Genomic DNA, 26,371 nt, shown 5'->3' with positions numbered 1-26,371 from the left:
CATACACAAGTCAGGCTTCAACTGACTCTCAACACTCCATATTCCAAGTGGAATACAGGAGTTACCAGGCAACATGGTCAAGAGTCAGAATGAAGTAATAATGTTCAACCACAACACATCTTTCCGCCATGAATTGAAAATTGTAGGAGAGTAGGATCTGCACTTATGTTGCCCCCACTTGTTTTCTGATGTTAACACTGGTTTCTGGCTATAGTCTGGCTGGGTCCCTGCTAATCAGCGCCCCAGTCTCTCTGTTATCTCTAAACAACTTTGAGTGCATACTAGATGCACTAGTGATTGGATACTGTGGTACCTTATGAGCCCCTAGTATATGGTGCCCTAGGTACCAAGGGCATAGGTACTTCACAGGCCTACCAGGGGCTGAAGCATGTATTATGCCACCCCTGGGAAGCAGACTAAATCTGACACCACAGACCTGTTACTGCAGCCTGGGTGACGTAGTGTTAGCACTCCTCACTGAGGTATAGGTTCCTATATCTCACCATACACACACATATAAATCTATCAGTCACCCCTAAGGTAGGCCCTATCAATCCTGAGGGCAGGGTGCTTGGTTTACAATGTGAGGGGGTGCCTCTGCATGAGCAGGGCCCCTCTGCAGCTGGCAGAGTCTATTCTCTGTGGCTGTTTGTGGATGTGGTTAAACCATATACTCTTAAGTGCATTAGAACCTACCGGCAAATGCTAACTTTGGAGTGACTGCATCAAAACATGTCGTGCTGGTGTCAAACAACTTGGAATCATACCCCCACACCAGTAAATGGTGTGGGAGTATGATCCCACCCTTCTAGAGGGGACGACATGTACCTACTGTGGAAACACGGTAGAAATCTGAAAGAGCCCTGGCATCACAAAATGGATGCCACCAGCACAGACACTTGGCTGGCCTCCTGCTGCTGACTGAAACTCGCAGTGGAGGAGGCCCAACATTAGGCATCCTGTCACAGGGAGGTGTCACCACCTTCCAGACAGGATTTAGTGTATTGGGGCTGGGTGGGTGCACTCCTAGATTGCTTTGAAGTCCTGCACTGGGGGAGCAGTAGGCTCCTCTGTGCATATGCCAGCTCAAACCGGTTCAGGGGCTACCTGTCTCTGCTCTGGTGCAAAACTAGACAAAGGGAAGTGGGTGTAACCACCCCCTACCCTGACCCTCCCAAAGGAGTGGTCATAAAGCTAGTCCCTCCCTTTCTTTTAGTATAAGATAGGGAACCCTTGCCATTGCAAACTAGATATCCCTGGATGACGCTTTACAAGAAGAATCCTGGCCCTTCGACGTTCCACTACCTTTGGAAGACGGAAGAATCTCCCTTGTAGTCAAGGAGTGACTCCCCTGCTTGGCAGGCACCAAAAACTCTAATCAACGGTCACAAACTTTCCCGCTCCCGCTGGAGTCCGAAGTCCCTGCAGCCCCAGAAGTGGATTTCCTGACTTCTCAACAGCCATTGTGAGTCCCCAGCAGAGCTGAGGCGAGTGGATCCCACGAGTGACGAGGAACAGCAATACCCGGGTACCGTGCACTATTGTTGAATGCAACCCCTTCACGACATTCTACAAACTTGTGCATTAGACCGTTTGTGGCCCAAGCCTCCAGCAAGTTGTGCACTGAAAATCAGAGGCCTACCCTGTCCCGAGTGACCGTGGGCTCCTGTAAAGCATTTCCTCACAGGGCGTCTTTGCGATCCCTTGCCCGTTGGCTTGTGGGTCCCCTGAAGACTTTCTGATCAAACTAAAGGGCTCTCCTGATTGCTCCAGGTCTGTCCTTACTTACCCTCGCTGGGTGAGTCCCTCAGATCTTGCTGGTCTGCACCATTGACTTTATTCACTTTTTGCAAGACTTGCTGTTGCCAAGGCTTGTTGGCTCCAATCCAGTTGCCAACACCTCAGTAAGCTGCAGACATTGTAAGACACTCCAAATCCAGCTGCTGGTCATCGTTGATGCCTCCTGGTCCTCGTGAGCGAAGAGTCAAAACACCCTTGATCACCTGAAATCACCCGACTTCCGTGGGCATCCATCTTCCTGGCCCCGGGACACTGGCACGTGACTGTGAACACTGTCCCTTCTGCTTTTAGGTCATTTTCATCTTGAATCCAGCCTTGGATTCCACCGAACACTTCTTCAGTCTTCGCAAGCAGCAAATCTTCTTTGGCTTCCATAGAAAACAGCGACGCGACCCGACACCTAAAGACACCTATACACCCGGCTTCCCTGGGTGAGGTAACTCGTGCACTCCGGTGCCCTAGTGTGTGTTGGCCCTCAAATTACTTACCTTGTAAGTGGCTTGCTTGTAGACTTCCTCAAAGTACCCTAAAACTTTAAAAATCCAACCACGGCTTGCTCCATTGAAATCAATAGGAAACCCGCGGCTGTGTTCTCACACTGCACGCGTCTCCCGTGGGTCTTTTACTTACCTGCCTTGGGTGGATTAGTGAAGCCCCAGCGATTCTACAGGCCCTAGGCCTTATCCTCTTGCAAGTCGACTTTCCTAACCCTCTTTTTTAGTATATGGTCTGGTACGCCCCTAGGGCCCCAGCCATATTTGTGCTTAACTTATTGTGAAACGTTGATATTTGAATGTGTTCCTGACTTCTAATCTCATAAAGAGATTAGTAGAGTGTGTCTAAAAATAAATACATATATATTTGATATATATACCTGTGTGGTGTCCTTTCATTTGGTAATTCAAGAGATTATAAGGTAAAACAAGCTGCTTTACATTCCTCAGAGACTTAGCCTGAAGGCTGCTCTCCACAGCTACCACTAGGATAGCTTTCTTTAAAAGGTTGTCTTAAACCTATCTACCATAAGAGACGAATTAGCCTGGTGCAAGGTGGCCACTATAACTAGTGACCAGTATATGCCAGGCCAACTTCTCACAAAAATACAATAATAAAAGAAAGATAAATGAAGAGAACATGAATAAATGGAAAAGGAACAATATAATGGTCATATCTATGTCTGAGTTAACACATAAGAACTTAATATGTAGAACTTAAATCCAAAAAGAAATATGCATTCCTCCCAAAAATGTAAAAACTACGTCATAGCATAATCACGATGCCAAACAGGAGGAAACCTTAATCTTCTTGTGGACTGTCCTCCAGAAAGGTTCCTGTCAATTGTATTACTAGATTGAGCATCAGAATTAGAAATTTGGTCACTTAACATACTCGGTAAAGCAGGATGACCATAAGAGGTTTTAAAAGATCTGGAACTACATCCATTCCACTTGACCAATCTGGACATACTCCAAACATTGCCAGAATTAAGACGCACAACATTCTTTCTTACTTCAACAATCACAAATGGGCCCATGAATCTGGAAGGACCTTTTTTAAGAAAACCTGGTCTCCTGATTAACCCTTTCTCTCCGACATACCAACCTTTATTACAGACCCTATTTTTAAAATCATATCTAGCTTTATATTTTCCTTGATGAGCTAATCTTTTGGTCTCAATGCTTTCTTTAGATTGACTGACATTTAAACTCATCCTCAACCAAGCTGGATTTAACTTATCGTGAGGTTTTCTACCCCTTAAGATGGAAAAGTGTGACATCAAAGTTACACAATTGGGAGGATTGCGGTGAGCCCAAAACGTCTCCCTAAGCATGGATCTGAGAGATGATTTGGTTTGCAGAGCTCTCTGGGCACAGTTCTTCACAATTTTGTTCATATTTTCTGCTAAACCATTAGCTTGTGGCGAATATAATGCAGTTTTAAAGTGCTGGATAGATAGTTCCTTAAGGAAAGAACACATTTCCTGAGAAACAAATTGCACCCCATTATAGGTAATGAGACATTTTGGAATCCCTTCTCTTGAAAATTCCTCTGAAAGGAACTCCATCACAGACTGAGTGTTAACTATAGGTACACATTTAGTTACAACCCATTTTGAAGTATAATCAACAAGTAGCAGCACATAACGTTCATCATGTCGTAAAAGATCAAAAGGTCCAGCAATATCCAAACCCAACTTGTACCAAGGTTCAGTGGAAATTTCTACTGGAGATAATGGAGCAACGTTAGTTTTCTTACTTTTGTCATTGTTAGCACATTCCCAACAGTCCTTTACAACTTCTTCAATCTGACGGTCCATGCCTGGCCACCAATACCATTCACGGACCCTAGCCTTAGTCAAGTTCCTACCTAAATGTCCTTCATGTGCCAAATTTATTAATTTGCTCCATAGACTACGAGGAGGTATAATTCTCTCACCCCTGAGTAGTTTCTCCCCAATTATGCACAGCTCATCTCTCACATGCATGAAAGATTTATAGGAATCCGGCACATCTTGATCAGAAGGCCAACCTTTGACAACCCAATTTTTAAGTACATCCCATTCTTTGTCTTCTTGGCAAGCTCGAGACCATTCATCAGCATCAACAGCAGATTCACAAACCCATGCTACTAAGGAATCCTTAACTCCTCCTTCCACACGATCCAATGGCATCTTGACACACAATCTGCTGGTAAGTTTTTTGAGCCTGGAACATATTCTACTCTAAAGTTCAATTCAGATAGTCCTTACATCCATCTTTTGATGTGAGGGGACAAGTTTTCAGCATCTCTACAAGAAAAGATCTGACATAATGGTCGATGATCTGTCTTAACAAGTATAGGTATCCCCCACAAAAAAAACGATGAAAATGATGAATAGCCCAATATACTGCCAAGGCCTCGCGTTCTACAACGGAATATCTCTACTCAGCGCCTCGTAGAGAACGTGAAGCAAATGCAACAATTGTGGTTTCTCTATCAACAACCTGGGATAATACCACTCCTAATCTACTCATACTCGCATCACTTGTCAAAATGATCTTTTTGCAAGCATCAAAGTGTCCAAGGGTAGGCATCCTGCCTATAATTTTCTTGATGCTATCAAAAGAAAGTGAACACTCTTGAGACCACTCAAACTTTGCATTCTTTTTAACAATAATCTTAATGGAAGAGATAAGCTAGCAAAATTTGGAACATATTTTGAGCAAAATTTTGCAAGACCCAAGAAAGATCGTACTTGGTCCTTGTCTGAGGGTACAGGCGCTTTAACTACACTTTCAGCTAGATCTAATTTCGGCTGATTCCTTCTCCTGAAATTGTGTGCCCAAGATAATTCACAGAGGTCACACGAAATTTACATTTTTCTTTCTTGATTACAAGCCCAGAACTTTGCAACCGAGAAAGAAGCTCCCGCAACTGCTTGTAATGCTCCTGTTCATCACGACCATAAATTAACATGTCATCTTGAAATATTAATACCTTATGTATAACTTATAACACCTTACACAAGACTCCTTAAAAACAAGCAGCTGCGGAAGCCAAACCAAATGGCATACGGATAAACCTGTATGCATCCATAGGTGTGACAAAAGAAGTGAGGTGCCTGGAATCCGGATGGAGCTTCACTTGGTGGAATGCGGACGATAAGTCCATCACGCAGAAAGATTTTGCATCTTCAATAAGTGCCAAAGTTTCTGAAATATTAGGTAGGGGTTGCCTATCCACCCAGATGTGCTTTTTAGGTCCCCTCAAGTCCACACACATCCTAACATTCTTCCCACCATCCTTGGGTACTAAAACAACTGGAGCCAACCATTCCGAGCTCTCGATCTCTTCGATGACACCAGCTTGAAGGAGTTTCTTGATTTCTTGCTCTAAAGGTTCCATCATTAGGTGCGGCACTTTCCTCACTTTTGAGACAAAAGGTTGAGCTCCATGTTTCAAGATGATTTTATGTTCAAAATTATTTAATAAACCTAGTTTGTCACTAAATACCATAGGAAATTCAGAACAAATACCATCAGGTAGTTGACAAGTAGACAACAATAACACTTTCTCCGAAGAATTAGGATTCAATGTGATACCCATGTCTCTCTGATGTCTCCAACCCAGCAAATTAGCTCCTCTTTTTGCCACATAAACTTTACCCACTGTTTCTCTATCTTTAAATTGTATTTTCATTACAACATAACCTAAAACATCATTCTTCTTACCACCATATCAAACTGGATTAATATCAGGTGGAGAAAGCTCTATATCTTCTGTATTGAATAAAGTTTCCCAATTCTTATCTCCTACCATCGTGTAAGGAGATCCAGAGTCAGCCAAAACTGGCAACTGTTTACCCCCAACAATGATGTCACAAACAGGCATCTCCAAAGTATCACCATCAACTACACCATCTCCTTTTACACTCAACATACATTTTTCTTCCTTCTCTACACAATGTACAATTTGAGACTTAGCACAGCGACACATACGGGCAGAGTGTCCTTTTTTACCACAATTCTTACACAACGCAAATCTTGCAAAACAACTCTGACTATTTGATAAATGTCCTTCACTACCACATCTAAAACACTTGAAACCACTGGGAAAACGCCCAAAATTTTGATGTTCATTACCACTAAATTTCTTGCGTACATCAGAATTAGTTTGTATTTTAACATCACTCACCTTGTCGCAAGTACTACTGTCACTATCTTTCTTTATTTCATTGACAACAACTTCCTCATTAGACACTGTGTCATTTTTGGTGGTTAGCCAAAATATCGAGTTTTAAATTTCGACCTACAATAATATCGTGTTTTTAATATCGTAGGTACAGAATATCGAAGTCAAGAATATCGATGGACAGAATATCGATCCCAAGGTAAGTAATATCGAAGTAAATAATATCGAAGTAATTAATATCGATGTAAGTAATATCGTAAGTAAAAATTTCGATGTCAATAATATCGATATTTATTTAGTGTAATGTCATTTAATATGTATTTTATTTGTATGTTAAAGATTATTGTAATGTATTTTAATACATTTAAAAATAAATGTTTAGAGATTTATAATTATTTTACATTTAATTTAGCGTTTTAGTATCAGAGCGGGTTGTGGGTTTATAGGGGAATAGGGTGGGAAGTAATTTAATTATAATTAATGAATTAATATGTATTGTTTAATTGGTATTTATGATTAATTAATTGGTAATTAATTAATAATTGGTAATTAATTGATTAATTAATTGTTAATTAATTATTAATTGTACAATTATTTTATTAATTGGTTAATTATATACATTATAATTAGTTTATTATTAATATTTATTTATTGTTAATTAATTAATTGTTAATTAGTAATTAATTGGTGATTTAATTTTATTAAGTGATTAATTGATAATTAAATTAATTATGTGAATTTTAATGTGTAGTGGGTTGTGGGTTTATAGGGGAATAGGGTGGGAAGTAATGTAATTATAATTAATGAATTAATATGTATTGTTTCATTGGTATTTATGATTAATTAATTTGTAATCAATTAATAATTGGTAATTAATGTGATTAATAGATTCATTAATTTTTAATTAATTATTAATTGTAAAATTACTTTATTATTTTGTTAATTATATAAATTATAATTAGTTTATTAATAATATTTCTTTATTGTTATAGTTAATTAATTAATTGTTAATTAGTAATTAATTGGTGATTTAATTTTATTAAGTGATTAATTCATAATTAAATTAATTATGTGAATTTTTATGTGTAGTGTGTTGTGTGTTAAAGGGGGAATAGTGTGGGATGTAATTAAAATTTATTTATTTAAATATTTATTTTACATAATTGGTATTTAATAATATTTTTTTTTTTAAAACATTGTTAACATGCAATTTTTTCATAAGAAATTATTAAATTGGTTATAATGTTAATAGAATCACTATGCTATCTAGTGCTTTCCCAACTGTTTTACTATCTGGAGTGGGAATAGTAATTTTTACCCCTACGCTATCCAGCGCTTTCCCTACTGTTGCACTCTCTGGAGTTGGAATAGTAATTTTTACCCCTACGCTATCCAGCGCTTTCCCTACTGTTGCACTCTTTGGAGTTGGAATAGTAATTTTTACCCCTACGCTATCCAACCTTTTCTATACTGTTGCACTCTCTGGAGTGGGAATAGTAAATGTTACCCTTACACTATCCAACACTTTCCCTACTATTGCACTCTCTGGAGTGGGAATAGTAAATTTTACGCTTACGCTATCCAACACTTTCCCTACTATTGCACTCTCTGGAGTTGGAATAGTAATTTTTACCCCTACGCTATCCAACGTTTTCCCTACTGTTGCACTCTTTGGAGTTGGAATAGTTATTTGTACCCCTACGCTATCCAACGTTTTCCCTACTGTTGCACTGTCTGGAGTGGGAATAGTAATTTTTACCCTTACGCTATCCAACACTTTCCCTACTATTGCACTCTCTGGAGTGGGAATAGTAATTTTTACCATTACGCTATCCAACATTTTCCCTACTATTGCACTCTCTGGAGTTGGAATAGTAATTTTTACCCCTACGCTATCCAACACTTTCCCTACTGTTGCACTCTTTGGAGTTGGAATAGTAATTTTTACTCCTACGCTATCCAATGTTTTCCCTACTGTTGCACTCTCGGGAGTTGGAATAGATATTTTTACCCCTACGCTATCCAACATTTTCCTTACTGTTGTTTTTGTTGAAGTTGGACTAGTAGTTTTATTGTGTCTGATATTAAATATGTTTTGTAATATTTTAGCTATTGTAATATATAATTAATAATAAAAATTATTCAAATTAAAATTATTGATTATTATTTGCTATATGTAATTATTTAATATTTATTAATGTTATTGTTTTATGTGTATAGATGTATTGGTAATTTAAATAAATATTTAATAATTTATATGTTATAGAAATTATTATTAAAAGTAATTATTAAGTAAGTGTATATATTATATATTATATATATGTTTAATTAAAGTTTCATTTAATTATATATATTTATTATAAATTTTACATATTATACAATATATTTAATTATGTTTCTTTGATTTATAAGTATTATTTGGTTTATTTTACATATATTTTTAAACTAAAAAAAAAACGATATTTTTGAATTACGATATTTTTGACATCGATATTAAATTATCGATATTTATGTACTTACCATGTTGTAGATAGGATGTCGATATTCTTGACCACGATATTTTTGTTGCGATATTTTTGTAGGTCGAATTTTTGTCTTTCGAAATTATGTCATACAATTGTCATTTTTATCATCTCTCATTTCACGTACCCACATATTAGTATTTTCTGGACTTTCAACAATAGCTATTGTTTCTTTGATATCAGGTTTTTTCGCTAAAAGTTTTTGTTGAACCTTCACATCATTTGTACATCTTACAATTTGATCCCTTATTAAAGAATCAGTAAGTTGTTCAAAATTACATGTGCGAGCTAAAGTCTTAAGGGTCGCAACATAGCTTCCAATTTTCTCCTGCTTACCTTGAACCCTTGTGAAAAATGTATGTCTCTCTAATACGACATTTATTCTAGCTCCAAAATGCTTCTCTAACATCATAACTGATGTATCATATACGTTTTCAGGCTCACCTTCACCACATCCCAAAATAATTTAATTTAGACTTTCATAAACATGTCTACCCTCAATTCCAAGGTTGTGTAAAAGAACGGCTTGTTTTCTGAGAGCAAAGAACTTTTCACCACCAATAGCTACCAAGTACGAGACAAATAATAGTTTCCATCTATTCCAAGGTAGAACAGGGTCACCCTTATCAGAAAGAAACTGAGGTGGTTGGGACATGTTAGATGATGCCATGGTAAATATGTGAAAGTAGAGCAAACTATTAATAAATGTTGACAGAAAGCACAGTGAAAATAATTTAAAAAAAAATAATATTGAATAAGCAATAACAAGTAAACTGTACAAATATTTTAGAATGGTCAAAATACTTACAATATAGCTTGCACAATGTCAATTTCTAAGAAAAGCAAAATAATTTTTAAAAAAAATGAAAATGGTGTGTGCATCACCGCACACGTTAGAGGAGAAATGTAATTTCAGGCAAAGGTGTGCGCATCACTACGCATATCTAATGATGAAAATCCGAATTGTAAATCCAAACGAATGGTGTGCGCATCACCGCGCATGCTCCAAAGATAAATGAAGTTGTTTTTTCAGGTGTGTGCATCACCGCGCATGTGCAAAATGCTCCTGAAATATGCCCCGGAGATATTCAAGTAGATGTAGCCGATCAGGAAATGCTTCCAGAATGCAGAAATGAGCACAAATGAAGACCAGAAGAAGTTTGCGCGTTGCACTTCCACAGGCAGCCTCACGTCACAGAGGAGCATTAGAGGAAAGACCATAAAGAGCTGCTTTTGCGCGTTCAAACGTCACAGGAGGCCCATGGGAACAGTCATGAGAAACAGAGTCGCGCTGAATCATCCGCGAGGGGCCACTATCCGACACTTCATTTGAATCATGCAGGTAACGGTCAATCCAACGAGACTTCAATTTATCCTTAACAAGGAATAATTTTAAAGATGACGGAGATACAGTACATTTAAGGTAGACTTGCAATTTTTATATGAAGGTAGTTCCACAAAAAATAAACGATTCTTCTATATTCGTTTTATGGTTTATCCTTGTATCCGTGGGTTCAAGAGGGAAACTGGTGGTCCATGAATACCTGTCCCCAGCAGGTTGTTGTCCATCGTCGCCAATGTTAAAATAATGGGTTCTTCACGCAGGAGATAAATCCAAAGTAGTCTTTAATAAGTACAACAGTAAAAGACCACCAGTCCATACACAGGTCAGGCTTCAACTGACTCTCAACACTCCGGGCCCGATTCACAGAACTAACTTAAGACAAAATCCTAAACTTACTACCATTTTGGTATTCACAGAAGGCACTTACTCATTTCGGTATTCACAGAAGGCACTTACTCATTTCGGTATTCACAGAAGTTAGGAGTCCTAAGTTTAGGACTCCTAAATGCCTTCTGTGAATACCGAAAGTCTTAAAATTAGGATTTTTCTCAGTTTAGTAGTAGTATAGTTTGGACTCCTAAGTTTAGGACTCCTAAATGCCTTCTGTGAATACCGAAAGTCTTAAAATAAGGATTTTTCTCAATTTAGTAGTAGTAAAGTTAGGACTCCTAACTTTAGGACGCCTAAATGCCTTCTGTGAATACCGAAAGCCTTAAAATTAGGATTTTTCTCAGTTTAGTAGTAGTATAGTTTGGACTCCTAAGTTTAGGACACCTAAACTGAGAAAAATCCTAATTTTAAGACTTTCGGTATTCACAGAAGGCATTTAGGAGTCCTAAACTTAGGACTCCTAACTTCTGTGAATACCGAAATGAGTAAGTGTCTTCTGTGAATACCAAAATGAGTAAGTACCATCTGTGAATACAAAAATGGTAGTAAGTTTAGGATTTTGTCTTAAGTTAGTTCTGTGAATTGGGCCCTCCATATTCCAAGTGGAATACAGGAGTTACCAGGCAACATGGTCAAGAGTCAGAATGAAGTAATAACATTCAACCACAACAGTGAGCTTATTGGTTTCCCGACAGGCCCAAATGACTCAGAGGTTTTGTTGAAATGTCTGTGTTTTTAGTTATCATGGTTCAGTAGTACCAACAATGGTCCAGTGGTTACAATGACTTACAGTAAAATCATATCTGATTGGTTGGTGTGACTATATACATGCAATTTGTAGGTATCTCCCTAGCCCCCATTTCTTGCAATCAGGATTTGGATATTACTTGGTTCATACCTTGCGCAATCTCTCATTACAGTTTTGGACTTCTCTCTTTGTTGGGGGGATTATACAAAAAAACAATTTTGAGGATGGCATCAGGAGGAGACAAATCTGAACCTCAAAACCCTGAAGAGGCAGAGAAGCAAAGCAGAGGCAATCCAGAATCTGTAGTATGGGAGCTCTTCAAAATTCAGGTGAAACAAGTCTGCCAAGAAAGTGAGATGTGATATATGCAACACTTAGTTCAGCTGATTAATGGGAAAACAAACCAGGTGTAGTGCAGCGGAAGTGAGGCCCTGCAGCTGCACCGCACCTGGTCTCTCCAGGTGCGGTGCAGCGGTTGGGCCTCCCTTCCGACCTGATGTGGTTGCCTATCCCCTTTCGGGACCTGGGGATCCAGATTTTTCATCAATAGGACGATCTCCGAGAGGCCAATTTGGTAAAAGTTCTCCGATCCCTGAGGTCTTGTGTCACCTTTTGGTGATTGCTTAAGCTGCACATAATGTAGAGGATTTCGCTTGGTAAGATGGTCATGCTCCCGAGACTCCTATACTTTTTCACAAATTTACTGGTAGGAGTACCAGTCTCATGGTTTAAGCACCAAGATACTCTGGCATGTGACCTGATATGGGATGGTGGCCTTCACAGGGTGTCCCTGGCTGTCCTTCTGCGCCCCCTGAGGAGGAAGGGTGGGTATTCCAGACTTCGAACTCTATATTTTGGCTTCACAGCCTCAGTGGATTACACTGTGACTTGACGGGGCCAATCAGGGTAAACTGGTGGTGACTGGGGTTTTGGCGCACATCTTACTGGCTAAGCTGCTTTGCCCCTCGATTGTCCTCCAGCACCCTGGGTTGCACTCTCTGTAGCATTGAAATGCTGGTGCAGATGCGTCTTAAAGACTGCGGGGATACCATTGTATGCACCAGCACTCTCCTTGGTGGGGCTCCCTCATGGAGAGGCTCTCTCTTACTTTACTGTGGACAAATGTTGACTTGGACGGATGCTGAGCTGGTGACAGTTGGAGTCTGGTATCAACAGGGCACCCTGTTGCTATTGGAAGAATGGATGGGACCTGGAGTGCCGATAACAGCACAGGAGATCCAGGTGGCTATTAAAGATATGGTGAGGGGCAAGAAACCAGGCCCTGATGGCCTCCCACCTGAGTTTTATGTGACATATGCTGTGACCTTGGCCCCGCGGTTAGAAAGCTATATGCAGACTCATGGTGGCTCGGTACACTTCCAGAGTCCACCAAAGACACCATGGTTATTCCCTTTCCCAAAACTAAACACAGGGAGCCCAGTGATTTTGCCCTCTCTCTATGTTGAACATAGACTTCAAGGTCCTTAGAAAAGTGTTGGCCCTCCGGCTGCTCCTGCATCTACGGACTTTTATTCATGAGGATCAAAGCGGCTTTATCCCAACTCGCAATACCTCACAGAGCCTTAGGCGACTTTATCATGTGATTCATCATCCTGAGGCCCTTGCAAACATGGACGCAGTGCTGATGTGGGTGGACTTTGAAAAAGCGTTTGACATGGTACGGTGGTACTTTCTATTTGAGGTGATGTTAAAGTTGGGCCTGGGAGAGAACTGGGGTAAATGGGTCAGATTACTATACACTCCCCCCGACGGCCCGGGTCAGAACTGGGGCCACGCACTCCCCACAATACCGGGTATGTAGAGGTACGAGGCAGCGATGCCTTTTGTCCCCATTGTTGTTCGCCTTCGCCATTGAACCGCTCACAGAGCTCTTTAGACAATAAGGATGGGGCTCTGGCGTGACAGCTGAAGGAAACAAGCACATCGTCTCTCTCTCTGTGGATTATATACTCCTTTACCTGAGGGACGGAGCACAGGGCATTACACACGCTCTGAAACTCTTCCAGGATTTTGAGGTGGTGTCAGGGCTGCGGTTCAATAAGACCAAGACAAATATATTACTGGTCTCTCCAGGTGCGGTGCAGCGGCAAGGCCTCCCTTCTGGACTGATGTGGTCGCCTATCTACTTTCTGTGCCTGGGGATCCAGATTTTTCATCAAATGGAGGATCTCCAAGAGGCCAATTTGGGGAAGGCCCTCCGATCCCTGAGGTCCTGTGTCACCTTCTGGTGATTGCTTAAGCTGCCCATAATGGCCAGAATTTCACTCACTAGGATGGTCATGCTTCCACGACTTCTAAACTTTTTCGCAAATGTACCAGTGGGAGTACCAGTCTCATGGTTTAAGCACCAAGATACTCTGGTATGTCACCTGATATGGGAAGGTGGCCATCACAGGGTATCCCTGGCTGTCCTTCAGCGCCCAGGGAAAGAGGGAGGTTTGGGTGTTCCAGACTTCAAACTCTACTTTTTGGCTTCACAGCCTTAGTGTTTACACTGTGGCTTCAATCTCACAAAAGGGTTCAATTGCGGAGTAATGTACATCCACGATACCACTCCAAATACACTGAACTCCCAAAAAATATTGGTATGTTATCTATTACTGACTATGGTGTTGGTGCATAGAAGTGATAGAGTATATGTCTTTTAACGATGAGAACCCTCACTCACGCAAGAGTGACATGCTTCATCATTGGGTTCCCTCTTGCACACTGTGACTGCAAGGTTCACAGTGTGGTCTACAACTCTCCTATGAGAAGAGGAACATGAGGTGTTTTGATCGTAAATCACCCCTTGGAGTGAGGGGCAGAGTGCAAATAAAGTGAAAAAGTGCATTAAAACTAGCTCATGGGAGACAAAATGTACTTTAATTGGTGCCTCCGATGGTTAGGACCAAAAAGCTTAGTGAATAGGGTTATAGATGTTCTCTATTAGAGTACGGTCAACATGTTTCTGCCTTAGATGACCTGTCGGTTTATGGCATTCATCAGGACCCACTTCTTGTCACTCTGCTATCAAAGTGTAAAAATCATTAAAAAAAATAAGAAATACCATACCGTCTAATAGCCCTTTTAGATAAAAGTATGCGCTAGGCCAGGTATAAAATTGCCAAATATCTATAGCGGGCACGTATTTTAAATGCCTAGAAGTAAATACCAAAAAACGGCTACAAGGCAGAAAATTTACCGGCAATGGTGTGGTGCATCTAAATCAATGGTTTGTGACAACCATTTTGCCCATAACCAAAAAACGTCTACTCCGTCCGAGGGACCGGCTACGTCAACATTCTGAAAAATACCGATAGCTCTCACTTATGTGTACTTGATTTTCTGGAATCTGTGTTCCTCTCAGTTCGAACCGAAGGGCATCACTCTCCGAACCCTTCCGCTTCTGCTTTTTAAAGTATGCCTCGAGTGTTAGACTCGCGTCCTGAACCGGAAGTGAAATATTCTACTTCCTGGTCACAAGGATCATGGGAGCTGTAGTTTTAGCAAAAAGGACTCTGGGTTTTAACACATGGACTACGTGTGGAAACGTAATCTATACAGTGTCTCTCTCTACTCTCTGACGGTCATGGAAAATATTATTTCTAAAGTCCTGTAATTTAGCGCATATCCCGAATTTCATTATAAATGAAATTGCAACGCGCTACTCATTTCAAATGTTGTTAACACTTAGGGCTCGAAACTGTAAGCTTGAAAACTTACCGTATATAAGCTGCATTTATTAAGTGTAAAACCTTATTCTGATTGACAAGTTATACTCCGTCAGCCTTAGACTATAGGACGATGATATCCAATATTACGATTCTGTCTATTATCATGGATTTATGATCAACGAATGAAGACAAAAACTATTTCATTGTCTATAAATACCACCAAAAACGTCTTCATGTTATCAAAGAGAGGCGGGAGTATGTATTATTATTATTGTTGGATATAGATTCTGTCCTGTCCATAGTTTTTTTGCATGGATATGAAAATTACAAGTATACAAATTATTGACATTCTTGTATCACCCTCAGTCATAAATTAAATGCACAGTAATGATATTGTGCGCAGGATGTTTATTTTCATGCAGTCATTTACTTGCGCATGTCAGACTGTTTATAAAGGGGCATATTCCTTGGTCCACTAGATCTCTCATTCAGAGGGAGCACCAGGGAATATCCTCATTGAGCCCTATAATATGGCTCTTCGTCCGGAAGACCCATCTCTGTTACCAACGGAAAAGGACTCTTTCAAGGGGGCCCATGTTAATATCATATTTCGATAATGACCCACATCAAGTCATCTTCTGAATGGGCCATTTCCAAATAGTGTCTAGTCATACGTGTGTTGGATTTTTTACATCTGAATGCACTACAGTGTTAGACTATCCTGTGCTTAACTTTCCTAGTAGTCATACCGATATAGCGGAGTGAGCAAGGGCATGTTATCATATAGATTACTCCACTCATGTTACAGTTAGTATGGTTGTTAAGTATCCAAAGTGTCTCCAGTGTCATGTCCAACTGTGTTTTGTGTTGAGTAAAGGGACATACGGAGCAGGTACCACACGGGAAGTGTCCAGTGACTGGATAGCTACCCCAAAGTGTAGGTTGCTTATTAAGGGGCTGTCTTGTCCTTGGTCTTGTGTGAACCAACAGATCACGAAGATTGCTACTCCGTTTCAATGCAAACAATGGTTTTTCTAAATTTAGATTCCCTGTATTGAGAATATGCCAATTTCTGTTAATTGCTTTTTTGGTATTATCAGTCAGATTGCTGAAAGTGGTCACACAGACCATTCTGTCACTTTTAGCTTTTTCATATGATTCTAGTAGAGCTACCCTATTATTATTACGTGCTCTTTTTGCTGCCGCCTGTATCAATCGTTATGGATATTGTCCTTCTGTCAATTCTTCGCTTAGATTATTTGCATGTTTCTTGTATTTAGTCAATTCCGTACAGTTCCTGCAAACCTTAAACATTTTCCTACAGGAAGATTAGTCAATAAGGAACGTGGGTGAAAGCTATGATAGCTTAATAATGAGTTCCTTGCCATAGGATTTTGAAAGACTTCTGTATAAATCCTTCCTTCCTTCGGATATAATAGAGGGTCCAAAAAAACACTCTCTGAGTACTCGCTTCACCAGTAAATTTCAAATTGCTGTCCCATAAATTTAACCACTTTGAGAAATCATAAAGAGACTTCTGGTCACCTTCTCAGATGACCAGAATATCATCTATGTAACGTCTCCAAATTTTCAATGTGTCCTGGAAAGGGTTGGTAATATTGTATATGTATTTAGTTTCAAAACAATGTATATACAAATTAGCCATACTGGGGGCACAGGTGCTGCCCATTGACGTCCCTGTCATTTGCCAGTAGAGGTTACCTTCAAAACTAAAAAAGTTTTCTTTTAAAGCCAGCCTGGCACACTGCATAACAAAAGCATTAGGTGTTTGATCACCTCGAGGGTGGCCATCCAAAAGTAGTTGTATCGACTCCAAAGTATCATCTTGTGGAATGTTGGTATATAACGATTCTACATCGTATGTGCCCATGATGTTTCTCTGTGGATTCAATGGTATATCTTCCAATACTGTAAGGACATGTTTCGTTTCTTGCAGATATGATGGCATTTCTGTAACTATTGGGCACAGAAAGTGATCGACAAATTGGGACAATGGCTCTAAAACAGAGCCAATGCCGGATACTATCGGTCTACCCAGAGGGGGCCTCTGTTCCTAATGTATTTTCGGTAAAATATAGAACGCAGGTGTCCTAGGCTTGACAGGGCTAACGAGGGCAAGCTGGGAGTGACTGGGCTTTCGGAGCACACCTTACTGGCTAAGCTGCTTTGCCCCTCGATGGTCCTCCAGCGCTCAGGGGTGCTACTCTCAGCAGCATTGAAATGTTGGCACAGATGGATCTTAAAGACTGTGGGGACACAATTGGTTGCACCGGCGCTATCCTTGGTGGGGCTCCCTCACAGAGAGGCTCTCATACTTCACTGTTGGGCAAATGCCGTCTTGGACGGATGCTGGGCTGGTCACGGTTGGTGATTGCTATCAACAGGGCACCCTGTTGCCATTGGAACAATGGATGGAGCATTTTGGCCTGCAGCATTAATGCAAGAGTTCCGGGTCTTGTGGGCTGGGAACCGGGAGGAATCTATGGCCCACGCAGTCCTGCAGTTAGTGGTCTCCATGGGTACAGCTAGACACCTGGTGACTTGTTTTTACCGGTCTCTCGCAACAATGGTACATAGTCCCTTAGTTGCTTTGCGAGGCAGATGGGAAATTATTTTAGAACGTGAATTGTCAGACTTGGAGTGGCAGAGAATACTGGCCTCCTTAAAAAAAGTCTCCAGAAATACAAGGTTGAAATATCCCCAATTTAACTATATACATATAACATATATGAATCAGGTGGTTAATGGAGATAAACCTCGCCCCTGCCCCAGATGGAGACACTTGGATGCTGGTTTTGCACATATAGGTGCCGATCACGATCCGGTAAAAAATTCCCCCGTGCGACTCGTATCGGGTCTTTTTACCGTACGAATCGTACAAGTGCCGTACGAACTGGCAATCACGATTCGCATGGTAAAAAGTCCATACGAACCGCACTGGGAATCATTCCCCACACGTCCCCGGGTCGGAAAATGTGTCCGACACGTCCTCGGACGATTTACCTTACAAACGTGAAAAACCAAGTCCGACCTAGGAATCACGATCCATCCCGTGCGTCCGAGGTTACAACCGTATGGAAAAAACACCGTCCGCACCGAACTCCTACAGCAACCATGGAGACATGTGCCCGCATACGCGCCCAACACTCCCCCCAGCCCCCGTACGTCCGACACGTACCCCCCGTATATGTATACCCCCACCCGTCTAGGTACACCCCAGTACGTTCCAGTCGAACCCCCACCCCAGGACGTGTCATAGCCCCGTCTACCCACACCCCAGTACGTTCCAGTCGTACCCCCACCCCAGTACGTGTCGTACCACCGTCAATGTACACCCCCCCACCCCAGTACGTGTCGTACCACCGTCCATGTACACCCCCCCACCCCTGTACGTGTCGTACCCCCCGTGTACCTACACCCCAGTACGTGCGAGCCACACCCCCACCCCAGGACGTGTCATAGCCCCGTCTACCCACACCCCAGTACGTTCCAGTCGTACCCCCACCCCAGTACGTGTCGTACCACCGTCAATGTACACCCCCCCACCCCAGTACGTGTCGTACCACCGTCAATGTACACCCCCCCACCCCAGTACGTGTCGTACCACCGTCCATGTACACCCCCCCACCCCTGTACGTGTCGTACCCCCCGTGTACCTACACCCCAGTACGTGCGAGCCACACCCCCACCCCAGGACGTGTCATAGCCCCGTCTACCCACACCCCAGTACGTTCCAGTCGTACCCCCACCCAGTACTTGTCGTACCCCCCGTGTACCTACACCCCAGTACGTGCGAGCCACACCCCCACCCCAGGACGTGTCATAGCCCCGTCTACCCACACCCCAGTACGTTCCAGTCGTACCCCCACCCCAGTACGTGTCGTACCCCCCGTGTACCTACACCCCAGTACGTGCGAGCCACACCCCCACCCCAGGACGTGTCATAGCCCCGTCTACCCACACCCCAGTACGTTCCAGTCGTACCCCCACCCCAGTACGTGTCGTACCACCGTCAATGTACACCCCCCCACCCCAGTACGTGTCGTACCACCGTCCATGTACACCCCCCCACCCCTGTACGTGTCGTACCCCCCGTGTACCTACACCCCAGTACGTGCGAGCCACACCCCCACCCCAGGACGTGTCATAGCCCCGTCTACCCACACCCCAGTACGTTCCAGTCGTACCCCCACCCCAGTACGTGTCGTACCCCCCGTGTACCTACACCCCAGTACGTGCGAGCCACACCCCCACCCCAGGACGTGTCATAGCCCCGTCTACCCACACCCCAGTACGTTCCAGTCGTACCCCCACCCCAGTACGTGTCGTACCACCGTCAATGTACACCCCCCCACCCCAGTACGTGTCGTACCACCGTCCATGTACACCCCCCCACCCCTGTACGTGTCGTACCCCCCGTGTACCTACACCCCAGTACGTGCGAGCCACACCCCCACCCCAGGACGTGTCATAGCCCCGTCTACCCACACCCCAGTACGTTCCAGTCGTACCCCCACCCCAGTACGTGTCGTACCACCGTCAATGTACACCCCCCCACCCCAGTACGTGTCGTACCACCGTCAATGTACACCCCCCCACCCCAGTACGTGTCGTACCACCGTCCATGTACACCCCCCCACCCCTGTACGTGTCGTACCCCCCGTGTACCTACACCCCAGTACGTGCGAGCCACACCCCCACCCCAGGACGTGTCATAGCCCCGTCTACCCACACCCCAGTACGTTCCAGTCGTACGCCAACCCAGTACGTGTCGTACCCCCCGTGTACCTACACCCCAGTACGTGCGAGCCACACCCCCACCCCAGGACGTGTCATAGCCCCGTCTACCCACACCCCAGTACGTTCCAGTCGTACCCCCACCCCAGTACGTGTCGTACCCCCGTGTACCAACACCCCAGTACGTGCGAGCCACACCCCCACCCCAGGACGTGTCATAGCCCCGTCTACCCACACCCCAGTACGTTCCAGTCGTACCCCCACCCCAGTACGTGTCGTACCACCGTCAATGTACACCCCCCCACCCCAGTACGTGTCGTACCACCGTCCATGTACACCCCCCCACCCCTGTACGTGTCGTACCCCCCGTGTACCTACACCCCAGTACGTGCGAGCCACACCCCCACCCCAGGACGGGTCATAGCCCCGTCTACCCACACCCCAGTACGTTCCAGTCGTACCCCCACCCCAGTACGTTCCTGGCGCACCCCCAACACAACCTCCTAAGTACGGAGCGCACCCCATGCCCCAACATCACAACCGCATGTACGAGTCTTACAAAGCCACACACAAGGACAAAATCGTACAACCAAATGGCCCATGTACACACCGTACACACGCTCAAAACGCACGTACACAACAAGGACAAAACAAAACAACTCAACAATACACCATTCGAAAGGCACACAGCCACTAAACATGGCCAACAACCACTAAAATAACACAATCACTGACCTGCAACTGTCAAAAACAAACAGAGGCCCAATACACCACCACTCCTTATAACACACCCACCCAAAATTCAAACACTGCCACACCCACCCATGGACCAATGAAAAGGGCCCACACACACAAACCATGAGCCTTTGCAACAGACCCACTGCTGCCAGACACCACAGAACCAGACTACAAGCGACACCACATCTTACACTTGCACACCTTCACACGACCACCCTCACAAACACCCTCTCATCACATTCACACACACACACAACCATCCACACCCCCCCCCAACATCCACACCCCCCCACACCCACACCATCCCCACCCACACCCCTCACCATGCCCACTACCAAGAATCCAAAGTTCAGTCACCGAGAGTTGGAGGTCCTTGTTGATCAAATCCTCAGAGTCGAGCCACAGATCTTTGGAACATTGGTCAGAAGCACCAGCCAGGCAGCCAAAACAGCCATGTGGCAGACCATCGTCGATGCTGTGAATGCTGTTGCGGACACCAGGAGGACCAAGCAGGATTGCCAGAACAGGTGGTACGATCTGCGGAGGAGGGTCAGAGCCAAGAGACAGGAGGAACACGACCAGGCCAACGCCACCGGAGGAGGGCCCTCCCGCAGAGCCGTACAGTACCATCCCTGGGAGGAGAGGGTGATGGCCATACTGCCGGTGGAGGCAGTTGAAGGAGTAGAAGGACTCCGAGACCCGGGTGAGTACACAAACAACGCACCTCACATGGGGGGAACTGCAACCACAACCAAAATTAATAACAGGCACGCAACCACCACAAGCTATCGCATTACTCAACCACACTCCATGAGCAGGCACATGCCACTGCTGCCACCATGCCCCATGCACCCAGCTGGACAATGTCAAGTCACAGGCCACAGAAGACAACAACACATGACACGGTAACCCGGATGGCGGGAGGCTGGGCACCAAGAATCACATAGTGCGACTCCAAAGCAGACAACAATGCCCTCTGCCCATATGGCCTAGGTCACAGCCAGACAAACACTGTGTCCCAACACAGGAATGACTTGCCAGCAAATGGCGGACGCCTTGCATCAACACATGGGGGTGAAGGCACTGTTTTGCACATGCCAGCAGCTAATGAACAGCCAACAGTGTGAAAGAGTGGCAGCACACACCACCACAGCAGCAGCGCACAGACACACAGCAGACAAAATGGGTGCCTGGAGATCAGAAACAAACTCACATCAACAGGCCAAGGGCCACTCAAAGATCTGCTAACAGTGTGTACCCAGGAAGCTGGGCCAAGGTGACAGAGGGTGACACACGGAGGGAGGGAGAGGGGGACACAGAGGGAGGGAGAGGGGGACTGAGAGGGAGGGAGACGGACAGAGGGAGGAGGCTGACACACGGAGGGAGGGAGAGGGGGACACAGAGGGAGGGAGAGTGGGACTGAGAGGGAGGGAGACGGACAGAGGGAGGAGGCTGACACACGGAGGGAGGGAGAGGGGGACACAGAGGGTGGGAGAGGGGGACAGAGAGGGAGGGAGAGGGGGACTGAGAGGGAGGGAGACGGACAGAGGGAGGAGGCTGACACACAGAGGGTGGGAGAGGGGGACAGAGAGGGAGGGAGAGGGGGACTGAGAGGGAGGGAGACGGACAGAGGGAGGAGGCTGACACACAGAGGGAGGGAGAGGGGGACAGAGAGGGAGGGAGAGGGGGACAGAGAGGGAGGGAGACACAGGAAGATGGACAGAGGGAGGAGGCTGACACACAGAGGGAGGGAGAGGGGGACAGAGAGGGAGGGAGAGGGGGACAGAGAGGGAGGGAGACACAGGAAGATGGACACAGGGAGGAGGCTGACACACAGAGGGAGGGAGAGGGGGACAGAGAGGGAGGGAGAGGGGGACAGAGAGGGAGGGAGACACAGGAAGATGGACACAGGGAGGAGGCTGACACACAGAGGGAGGGAGAGGGGGACAGAGAGGGAGGGAGAGGGGGACAGAGAGGGAGGGAGACACAGGAAGATGGACACAGGGAGGAGGCTGACACACAGAGGGAGGGAGAGGGGGACAGAGAGGGAGGGAGAGGGGGACAGAGAAGGAGGGAGACACAGGGAGAGCAAATCAGTCCTTTGGTGTGTGGGAATGTCTGCTCGTCAGCAGGTGGACTGCGTGCATGTAGACAAGGGTGGCCAGTGCCAGAACCCCCCCTCTTCATCATGGCAAAACGCAGGGCCATGTTACAACCTGTACACGAGCACAAGGACAGCCACCTGCATCATATAAGTGTGTGGATCCACTCCATGTGCACATGTACAGTGCTACAAGGAAGGCGCAAATGCATAGCTCGGCACACATGCACACTCCACTGCTGACTGCAGTCACACTTGACGCAGCAAGTAAGACTGTGCCACACATAGTTAAAGGGGCCAAATTGGTGCCCAAGGGACACACACATGCACAAGTGCACTGTGAGTGGAATGCAAGACAGATCCTAATTCCAAGAGGAAATGTGCCAACTTTGTAACGGATGAAACATGGATGTTGCATGGATCCAAATTAACATTGTCTCTCTCACACACAGGTCAACGTCGTGCTGCACCCCCCAACACTGGGGGGGAACACTCACAGGACCCGGATCTGCAGGAGACCGATCCCACCGGCAGCGACCACTCTCACCACTCTGCGGACGACCCCGACCGACCTGGCCCCTCTGGTGTCCAACCACCTGCAGCACCTGCGTCAGGTACAACCGTGCCAACCACCACCCCCACTCCTGCCACATCCCAGGAGACACCCAGGATCCCTGCCCCAACACCACAATGCAGCCAGGCTCGCCAGGAGGGACACGGTGTCCCGGGCACCCAGGAGGAGGCAGGCGACAACGCCAATGCCACCCCTCAGGGGTCCCGGAGACCCGATGTGCCCACAAGTGCAGGCCAGACGCAAGTGGGCAGGGGTGGTGGGAGTGGAGGACGGCGGAGGCGCGAGCCTGACCAGTTGGCTGGGGATCCGGTATTTTCCCATGTCCGTAACATCCTGGACTCATACCGGCAGGACACCACGGGCATGGCCCAGGTTGTGTCCGTCCTCGAGGGGATCAAGGTCCAGCAGGCCCAGCAACATGCGGAGCTAATAGCCTGTCTACAGCTACACCAACGGAGGATGGAGGACAGACAGGCTGAGCAAGTGACGGCGTCCCAGGGGATTCACGCTGAACTCCGTCGGATGGCCGACACCATGGCCGACCCTCCCTGTGCCAGAAGGCGGAGAACATCACCACCCACAGGGAGGGATCATGAGGAGGAGGAGGAAACATCCGACGGAGCATCCCAGACGTCGTCACGGCCTGCTGCTGAGGTTCCCCGCAGGAAGCCGGGTCGTCCACGGAAAGGACCGTGAGGGTGGCTGCTACATCACCATCTCCCAGGACACCTGGCCTGGCACCTGGCCCACTGGAGCAACAGCATCACAGCATCAAGAGACATTCTCTGCCACATGGCCCTGCTGGTCACTGGCTGACCAATGTTGACAAAGACTGTGGCATGGACTCTGAGGATTTCCAATGGCAAGGACACCAACTCCCCTACTGAACTTTGGATTCCCTAATCCCGGAAAGCCCCTCACTTTGCCCCCCCCCCCCCCAATAATAAATCACACTATTAAGAGTAGATGCCTGCTGGTAGCATTATTACCTAACATGTGTCTTGTACAGTCTAAACATGCCTGAGTCATCTGTTCACTTCAACCATCCACACCCTGGGGCCTGAGTCTGGCACAGGACACATGGGTCACAGTTTTTTAGGCAAGACAGACATGGAGCACCATACACACCCGTGATGGTCAGAACCAGCTGAGGGGGTGGCCGAACAACCGTGCTGACAGACACATTGAGTACAGCAACAGTCATGCGCAGAGGTCAGGGATCCTGGCCCGGGTCCTGGGGGGCACCCAGGTACGTGTAGACAGGTGGCAGAACCATGTCCTGCAAGCTTGAGTCCGGTGGATGCAGAGAATGGGGTCATGGACAACGTTGGATGCATGGGGATGGCACATGTCACAATACCCACACAGTCATGGACATCATGCCCAATACACAGTCTCAGCACACACACACAGCCTGCATCTTGCCACTCGACACATTGACACATAGCCACAATCAGGGAATACCATGCCAGACATGCAGGATGCACCGTGCCAACACACCAGCATTGACTGAGAAGAGGCACCTTGGAGGCATAGGGACACCTTTAATAGTCATGTTTTTGGGATTGCAGAGGCAACTTGAAGTACACATGAACACATCATGTGGAGTAACATGTGGCTCCAACACTGGCACCCCCCTTCTGCAGCACAAATGCGTGATAGCCATGGAACTGGCACACAAGTGTCGTCTAACAGCTAAATACCCACAGCTGCTCACGGAGAGACTGCCATACACCATACATCCGCTGATGTGGAAGTCCCACGCCATGTCAAGACAATGTTAACCGTATGTGTCCGAGGGCAGTGTCACACACATTGATGCCTTCATCACAATCCACTATCCCATCACTGATGACTGACAACCAGGCAGCCCATCTATTCAGGTGTACCCAGCTGCATGTCGTGTCCCATGGGGATGCCACATGTCTGCAGAGGAACCAAACCCCGACCGGGGCAGTGTGCACACATCGTGAACAACTGCCACACCCAATACACCCCGGATGCATCCCTTACCCCATGGAGACTTCCAAACGTGTCCGTGCCTGTAACGCTGAGTCAGCCCACGATGCCATGTCCATGAGGAATAGCAGTGCCACAACAATGCAACCAGAAGACGGCATGCGCAGGTACCTGGGGAAGAGAGACACACAAGAAGTCAGCCACAAAAAGCACAGCCACTTGCATGTGCATTGACTCGACACATGTATGGATGACAACATGCTAGGTCACAATTATGAGTGGGGAAATACTACCATCACTGCCACCATCACTCCAGTGACACACCCACACACACCTCTGACTCACGTGCCATACATGCAGGTGGAGACACGCATCACAACACATGCCACACGGGGACCAAGGCGTGCACACTCAGACACTGGTACTCACCACTAAGCAAAGAAGTCGCGTATGAGCCGAGTCCGGATGTCCTCTTGCGGCTCCACATCCTCCACATCACTAGCCCCATTGCCAAGCCCTTCGTCCTCCACGGGTGGATGGTCCTCGTCATGTTGATTCAGGATGAGTGGCACAGCTCTTTCAACTGCCATGTTGTGCAGCATGCAGCAGACCATGAAGATCTTGCAGACCTTCGCCGGGGCATATGGGAGTGCGCCGCCGGTCTTGTGGAGGCACCGGAATCGGCTCTTCAGCATGCCAAACGTCCTCTCTATCACTCGCCTTGTCCGGCCATGGGCGGTGTTGTAGCGGAGCTGGGCCGGCGTGATGGGGTTGCGGAGAGGTGTCAGCAGCCAAGGCATGTTGGGATAGCCAGCGTCCCCTAAATGGAAAGCACATGGATATCGTTAGAACTGGCGAAGCGGTAGTGCTGCTCGGCCAAACAGAATACAGGACAGACAGACTGTACCCACCAACAACACATGCCCGTTCGTTGCGCAGCTGCATCATCATATCAGGCATCCCGCTACGCCTCATGATGTAGGCATCGTGTGCTGATCCTGGGAAACGAGCACAGACATGTGAAATCACCATGTTGGACAGACACACCACAAGGGCATTGATGGAGTGGTAGTGCTTCCGATTGCGGT

At 46.0% G+C, this 26,371-nt stretch overlaps 1 protein-coding gene across 6 annotated transcripts in view; it reads left to right on the top strand.

Annotated features, from left to right (window-relative positions):
* Positions 1-26,371, top strand: part of MAP2 (microtubule associated protein 2) — a 1,132,493-nt gene that overhangs the window by 261,035 nt on the left and 845,087 nt on the right. For 2 of the 6 annotated variants that reach the window (XM_085648606.1, XM_085648602.1), the window contains exon 3: positions 6,620-6,670. The exons of the other annotated variants lie outside the window; for them this stretch is intronic. The gene's annotated coding sequence lies outside the window, so the exon portion shown is untranslated. The remainder of the gene's footprint in view (positions 1-6,619; positions 6,671-26,371) is intronic. 6 annotated transcript variants of the gene reach the window in all.

The sequence above is a fragment of the Triturus cristatus genome, chromosome 3_2 (genome assembly GCF_964204655.1).
Source record: "Triturus cristatus chromosome 3_2, aTriCri1.1, whole genome shotgun sequence".
Lineage (NCBI taxonomy): Eukaryota > Metazoa > Chordata > Amphibia > Caudata > Salamandridae > Triturus > Triturus cristatus.
Note: the sequence above shows the minus strand (reverse complement) of the source record. Positions and strands in the feature narration are given on the sequence as shown.